Here is a 7,960-nt window from a genome sequence, read left to right as displayed (position 1 = left end):
CCCCCCCCCCCACCCCTATCTAACACAGACCAGTATTGCATCCAGACAATCAAATTAAATCAAGTTTGTTTGTTTTTTTTCTTTTTAGGATCTTGATACCTGACCGTTTTTTCGCCAGCCACACCTTGAAGCCTGAGACTTGACCATAATGATATGGAACAATGGGGGAAAGAAAACAAGAACATACACACACACACACTCACACACACACAAGATACGAGGGAGACCAGAAACTGGGGTTCCCCTCCTGTTCTTGCTTATTCTTAAGTGAACAATTTCCCTCTAGTTGAATTCTAAACCACTGTGATCGTCAGAAGAGCCTTTGAGAAGCCTAACATGCTAAATCTACTACTAAACCACAGTTTGGGTTTAGGCTTTGTAAATCTCACTGCAAAAAGGGCTGCCAACAGCGAGCACCCTCCTCAGAGGGAAAAGAACCTAACTAATCTTTGCTCATCTCTCATTCTTCTGTGTAATAATATTTTTTTTTTTTAATTAACCAAAGGAAAGTGAAATTGATCGTTTGTAGATGGAAGTGAAGAGTTTACTGAAAAAGGCCTGTGCCAAACCCACACATAATTTTATTCACATTTTGCACCTAGTTATACAGTCTTTGGGCTCAACAAAAGTGGGGGAAAAACTTCCAGTGGTTTTTACTGTTGATTTGTAACTACACAAATTAATTTTTCTGTGGCAAAAACACCTCAAAGAGAAACAAAAATTCAGGTTCTTGGGAGTGTAATTAACTTCTTTGTCTCCTAGTTCACGAGTTTAGTACGCTTTCATTAGGATTAACAGTGTTGGTTAATCATTCCAGAGCTCAAGCCGAATGTCCTTAATGCTGCACTTTGAATTGGCAGCATTAGATTCAGTTAAGCCTTGATTCATCTGGTGGATTTATGAATCTGGATTTTTGGGAGGAGTTTCCTGAAGCTATGCACTTATGTTGCAAAGTCAGGATGTTGACATATTAGGACTTCAGGGGAGTCTCTGTATGTCATTTGCAGGCATTGCCATATGCTGATGGCTGCCAAAAAGATGTCTCTTCCCCCCCCCCCCTTTTTTTTTTGTAAGTGCATTTTCCCTTTTTTTATTATTCTTTTCTTGTTAAGGATAAATGCCTTTATATACCATTGCCTATTTTGAACACCACATGTACTTAAGTTTAAAAGTTTGTTCTAGGAAGTAATCACACATCAGTTTTGGTAGTAGATAAATTGTTATGGTTGTGGTCAGTTGGATTCAGGAGTTTATACACACAAACAAACATTCACACATTTTATAGGAGAGTATTTTCTGGTCTTTCTTTTGTGTGTCAATCAAAGTGAACAGTTTTATTGGAATACTTTGACATTTTGGAGAAAAACAATCATTTACTCCAGATAATACGATGGATCCCACTCTCACATCTGTAAACTATGAAGCTATAGCTAGTAGCTATTTGTTTAGCTTAGTTTTGCTTAGAGACTGAAAACGAGGGAACGGCTATATTAAATCTACTTAAAGGTAAATCAATAAAACAAATATTCGGATTAATAGTATTTGTATACATGTTTAATGACATCACTATTCTAAATTATCTGTAAAGAAACGTACTTTAGTTCTATCAAATCCATAAAACCATGCTGATTTTAAGTTACACATTGGACTTATGAAAAGTACTTGTGTTACTTTTTCTATATCTGCTAATGTCTGGGTGCTCTTTATTCTCAGATAATAGTAATAGACACCTGGTTCAAATTGACCCGTATTCTTTTTGGTTTGTTCACTTTTACGTAACTTGTGATGTTTATTCTAGAGTCTGCATGGAGCAGCTATCAGGTCCTCCTTAGGCCCAGCCGGGTATATGAAAATTGTATTGTTATCATGTAACTTACTAATATTTACCATTTGGCATCGCATGCAAAATAAAAAAAGGGTTTTTAAAGATGTCATCACTTTTGTAGATATTCACCAATTTGATCTCATAATGGCACTACATGAGTATCCTCAGGGAAACTTGAATGTACCTTGCATTCAAGATTTGCACCAAATTTAATGGCTGTTCATCTGTTAGTTACTGAGATGATTTAAGTCTGGACTAAGGCAGTGGACTGACTGATTGAAATTGCCATCTATAGTACAGTGCTCGAAGGATGACTAACATCACCTTGAGGAAGCGTATGGTGGAAGCAATTCTTGACTGTGCTTATACAGACTAGCCTTATGCTAAGCCAGCTTTATATTCAAAGTGCAGATATGAGAGTGGAATCTTATCAGCTAACAGTAAGAATTGAAAATGTATTTTCTTAAATGTCACTGTTTCTTTATCTTCACGATCAGCTTCAATATTAGGATAGTCACTTTTTTCAAACATGTGGCCTCAGTATTTTGTCAAGCATTGTCAGTTTCTGCACATTTGCTTACCATCACTACGCCTTGAGAAACTGCAGTCTTGCGATTGAACTTGCTGTAACAGTGCTGACTCAGAATCTCTCTTTTTGAGAAAAAGGAAGAAGCAGCTTGCCTTGTGAATAGTTCTCCGTAACCACTGATTTTGGACTGAACAGCTTCTTTCTGTGATTTAAAAAAAAAAAAAAAAAAAAAAAAATCATGACATCAGTGTTTCCGGGAGCTGCTTCCTCTCATTGGAGGACTCTGCAAATATGTGGCTGCTCCACAGCAAGTGTTCTTTGGAACATCTCCCGTGTAAACGCCATCATCTGACTGAGATCTTCTGTAGTGTGGTGTACTGTATGCAGTTTTTATCGTTGAATGGTTGACTTTGTACCTGCCTAATGTTTTGTGGTGTGTGTGTGTGTGTGTGTGTGTGTGTGTGTGTGTGCGTGCGTGCGCTGTGACATTGTGGCTGCTGACGGCCATACTTGTTCTAAGTTACATTCTTGGCTTTGTTTTTTTGTTTTTGTTTTTTCTCCCTGAGATGATAAAACTGCTTTCCATTTATCATGTAAGCAATTTAGATACATAGGCATACGCATAGAAGGCGAGTCTATGTGTATGTGATAGCTATTAAAAAGAAACAAACCAACTTAACAGTGCTCTTTAGTTCCACCGCCGTTCAAGAACCCATAACACTTAAATGTGAATACTTTCATCCTTAACATCCTGAACAAAAAAAAAAAAAAAAAAAAAAAGGTGATCGCAATGCAAACAAAATCTATTTTTTAAATTGTACATGAGTTCCAGGTAGAGGAGAATGTACTTAAACATATCTACTTGCCAATAAAATATACTGTATGTATATTCCTGCAGCTTTCCTCCTCTGGCATGGGGAGGAACCTCTCACAACGCTTAAAGGTTTATTGTATGACTTTCAATGCAGTTAACCATGTTAACTTCCTTAATTAACAATAAATGGCTGATAAATGCCTCATTAAGTCATTGTCTGTCTTTTTTGTTTTTTGTTTTTTTTAGCGAGAAATATTAATCTAAAATTATACTGATAGTCCAAATTGATATGCTTGGTGAAATTTAAGCACTGAAAAGTGCGATAAACTTGAGTTGGCCAAGTAAGAAGCAAAAAGGGGAAGCTGCTTTAAAAGTTAAAGTTTGTTTTGTTTCCTGTTTGGATGTTTAATCGTATACTAATGTTGATGTAGAGGTTTTGTCTTGGTGCTGACACTTGTTCACAAGAATAGTGCAGTGCCTGCATAAATGGTTACTTAATCGTCAGCTGGAAATTAAAGTATCACATGGACATCACATGCTGGAACCATAAAGGTTTTAGCCTTGAGGATGACACAAACTGTTGCAAATTTATGCTAAGCAACACTAATACAGGTGAATCTGCAGAAACATGTTCAGTTACTTCAAATTGACTTCATGCTGCATTCATTCTTCCATACATACATGCTGCTTGACTTTTTCTGGATCAACGTGGGGTCTATGGACGCTGGTGCAGACTTTCCTGCATGTTTCTCACACAGTACGCTGTTGTTCTCAGCTTCCTGGTCTTTGCTATTGGTTGTGACCAACTGGGATTCTGGGCTTGTGAGCTCTCATCACCTCATCAACACTCTGGATAGGTTGCTAATCTGTTGCTGGGCTAAGATGTGGCGAGAGACAATTTTGGAGTCATTAGAGAAACTGCAGTTTTTTAGTCTAGACTCTCTGCTCCAGAGTTTACTGCTATTTTTTCACATATATTTAATTAGTATACATAACTGCACTGTTTACCAAATGTGTTGAAATTATGTAATCAAGCATGAACATCAATGCCAGCTCCATACTCTAGTTGAAGCATCAAATTTGCTGCTGATAACTCCAGGGTTGGTGTTGTGGACAAGACTGTTCTAAACTGAACCAGATTAATTGTGACATGAATGGAACTGCAATGCAAATTAAGTTGTACCTTAGTCATAAAAGCCATTAAACCGTCAATTATGAAAACATAATGGATGAAGAGTAAAAGTTGCGGAGCGGCAACTAACTGGAGCTCGAATGTCAGCAGATGAGCAAAAAAAATAAACATTTTCAAGTGTTCATCAAAGTGTTAGTTTGCAAAGAATGAGTGAAGTATTTAAGTTATTAAAGTCAAATCAAATCACTTTTATTGTCACGTCACATTACTGGTACACTGGTACAGCACACGTTTGTGAGATTCTTTTGTGCAAGCTTCACAAGCAACAGTGGTGTGCAAAAATACAAGAAACGTAAGAAACAAGCCGAATGTGAGAATTATGAGAATAATGTGTCGGCTGACAACTGATGGATAAAGTATCAAAGTTAATAAAGCTGAATAGTTTTTGTTATCGGTGTAAGTGGCACTGTTACAAACGGTTGGTTATGTGGTGTAATCTGTTGCAGTGTGTGAGAGAGAGTTTGTCCATGTTTTCATGATTTATGCTCATAACACACAGCTGGAAACATGCACAGATGGATTCCATTTATAGTAATTAGAGAAAATGTGTCTTTTTCAATTTTAATGTGACCAGAGTTAAATGTGCCTCTCAGAATCAACTCTCAAACCCCTTTTGTTGTATAATGCATGATTGGCATAACCTCTTGAGATCTTTAAGACTTAAATATTATTGTATAGGCTATAAATAGACTTTTTTAGGCTAATCTCATTTACCTCAGAGGGCAAGGCTTAATAAAGCTGACATGAGCTCAGTGCTTAATGAGTAAAACAGCTTTTAGATAGAGAGAGGGAGTGATATTAACTGAGGAGTACCAACCAAAATAACAACAAAGCAATTTCACAGTTGTTGAAAAGTATGTATTCAATTCAGCATCTATCCCAGCTATCACAGTATGGGAGGGCAGGTCGCCAATCTGTCACAGGAGCAGATTACTTTAGACAATTTTAAAGAGGTCAAAACAGTCTATCTCATTGGAAGCAAAACATAAAGAAATGAAGGGTGATTTAATACTTTTTGCACAATTTTTTTTTGCACAAAATTTCTGTTAAGCCCTGATCAGCTTATTGAATCTTTTGAATTTTGGGTCATGACATATGTCCAACATCCTCCTGCAAATATTTCTTCTGTGGTCCCATTAGCAATTGATTCTCAGTTAAAATAAGCTTAGTTTAGCTGTAATGCACAAATTATTTAATTTACTGTGTGAAGAAAGATTGGTTAATAAAAAGCAGCAAAAGATATATATATTTATCGCACAGAAGAGAGAAGTGAAATGACAAACCGCTGGAGAGTCACGGACAGCTCAGAGGGCAGAGGTATCATGTCGGAGCTCTGTCAGTTTCTAAAGATGTTTGTACAGGGTGTGAAGAGAGAGGCTGCAGAGGAAGAGAGCAGCAGCAGAAGCCCCACTCTACCAAAGAAACACTTCAGACTGTGAAGCCTTTTCTGGAGAACCTATTTTCTCAAGACTTTAATAGTTTTAAGACTTTGGCACTGCTTCTATGAACTGCGTTGGACATTTGTCGCGGCTGTGACTGGAAGTTGAACAAGGCACATCTATTGTAGAGCCAACTGTAAATTGGTGCAAAATGGACTAAGGATCCATAAAGACAGTGCCAAGTGTAAATTATCCTCTGCTGCATGTTAGCCATCAACAAGAATTAACAAAGTGGTAAGTATTATGTAATGTTTAAGGTTGTCTCTAAAATGATGTCCGAAAATGTTGGAAAACATCTTGAGGTTTTAACTTTTATTGTTGCTTTTCTGCCTTTTGTTTTAAATGCTTTAAATCTAAGAGCTACTGGCAAATCTGATGAGGGTGTGCCCACACATCATCTAAATCACAGAGCTTTAGTCCCTCTCGTACTTGTTTGAGTTTTGGGATCAGTCGCACCAGTTCATCCAATGTGATGGCACTAATAGACAGGGAGAAAATAATACATGAATTCAGTCTGAATGAAGACATCATGCCAAATATTTTTTGACAGCAAAATCTGGAACAAGGTTGGGTTTGATAGTTTTAGTTAGTTTATATGTTTTTTGTTTTATGCCAGCTTTTCATTTAAAGGTTTCCAGTTCTGGTCTCTTCACTGTGCTGTGCTCCACCACTCCTGCAACCTAGAACTGGTCTAGTAACTTTTATATAGTGTCTTACAGTGACATATCTCTCAATCTCTTTCCCTAAATATTCATTTTTATTTTCACTATATACGATGTAGGTTTGGATTTTCCCTCCTAAATTGTGATCGTCTCCGCCAGTCGATCTGCTGCTTGTGTGTGTGTTTTTCTTTGTGTTTTTTTTTTTTTTGGCTCCTCCTTTATGTCTATGTGTGTTTTCCAGTGTGCCAGTTTATAGGCGTCATCAGGCCAGAAGGTCTTTCCCACGCTGAAGCCAGCCACACCTGTCTTCCATCTAAATTCCAGGTGCTGCTGATCACTTTCGCAAAGTGGTTACTAAACTGTTTGACTGAGCTTGAGTCAACGCTGGATCGTTCAGTTACTGAGTTAGTGAAGTCCCAGTTCTGAGTGGAAATAGTCTGTGTGTTTTTGTGAGTTCACCAAACTGATCTCTACACCTTGTCTTGTTAGGAACTTGGAGAGGAGTGTGTCATGGGATTGGAGCATTTGTAAATATCAAGTGTTGGAGTTGTTTGCCTGTCACACCACGGAGCGGGAGTTGGGAGCACGTTCACGGAAACCACTTCTTTGAAAGCTGTTTCACGATTGTTTACATGTCTCACTGTAAATCAAACGCACTGTCTTTGATTGGAAAGTCCTGCATTTGGGTCCTGTTCTCACCACGCACCTTGACATAAATAATAAACACTGATTTAGAAACTGCATTTTGTGTTTAGTTGTGTTATCATTGTCTAATATTTAAATTTGTTCAATGATCTGAAACACTTTTTTACACCAATGTATGTACGTAAAAGTTCTGTTCAAAAACCATCAACAGAATCATTCCAACAATGTGAACCTGAAGCTGTCACTGCAACTCTACTAATGCCCAGTTTGTAACAACAGACATGATGCCTCATGCTACAAAACAGCCCTAAGAGATGCAGTTAAATGCGGCCTCAAAGTCCGAAAACACACACACATATTGACCAATTGGGCAAACTTGTCGACACCGTTCTTCAGAGGATAAAGTGCTGGTGCCGTGTTCCACCACCAGACTTCCAAACAATGTTGCAGAGATGTGCCAACCAGGAAAGAACAAGATCCTTATGGCCATTTTCAGAACTTTTTTTAAAATTGTAATTCTAAGAATCGTTTGGCACATGGTGTTTTGGAAATGTAAATAATGATCAAATGATAACTACAACAGCAATAATAATAATAATAATAATAACATTAATGGTACTAAGAGTTATATGATTACTACATTTTTAAGAATTACTGGACTACATACTTATTTATTATATAGACTATATAGTACATAAAATCAAAATTAGCATGTTTTATGTAACTGAAATGTTTAATTATGTGGGTTAAAGAAAATATTACAGTTACAAAGTATATTTATATTAAACATGTCTATACTTACTGCATTTGATGTACTTTAACCATGCGGAATGTAACTCCTGCATTTGTGTAAT

At 37.2% G+C, this 7,960-nt stretch overlaps 1 protein-coding gene across 2 annotated transcripts in view; it reads left to right on the top strand.

Annotated features, from left to right (window-relative positions):
- ptpn11a (protein tyrosine phosphatase non-receptor type 11a) overlaps positions 1 to 3,377 on the top strand; it is a 17,369-nt gene extending 13,992 nt beyond the window's left edge. For both annotated transcript variants that reach the window (XM_005720035.1, XM_013909911.1), the window contains exon 16: positions 89 to 3,377. The gene's annotated coding sequence lies outside the window, so the exon portion shown is untranslated. The remainder of the gene's footprint in view (positions 1 to 88) is intronic.
- The last annotated feature ends 4,583 nt before the right edge of the window (positions 3,378 to 7,960 follow it).

The sequence above is a fragment of the Pundamilia nyererei genome, unplaced genomic scaffold, assembly GCF_000239375.1.
Source record: "Pundamilia nyererei isolate P.nyererei 1_Seehausen unplaced genomic scaffold, PunNye1.0 scaffold00002, whole genome shotgun sequence".
NCBI lineage: Eukaryota > Metazoa > Chordata > Actinopteri > Cichliformes > Cichlidae > Pundamilia > Pundamilia nyererei.
This window is presented reverse-complemented; position numbering and strand designations above follow the sequence as displayed.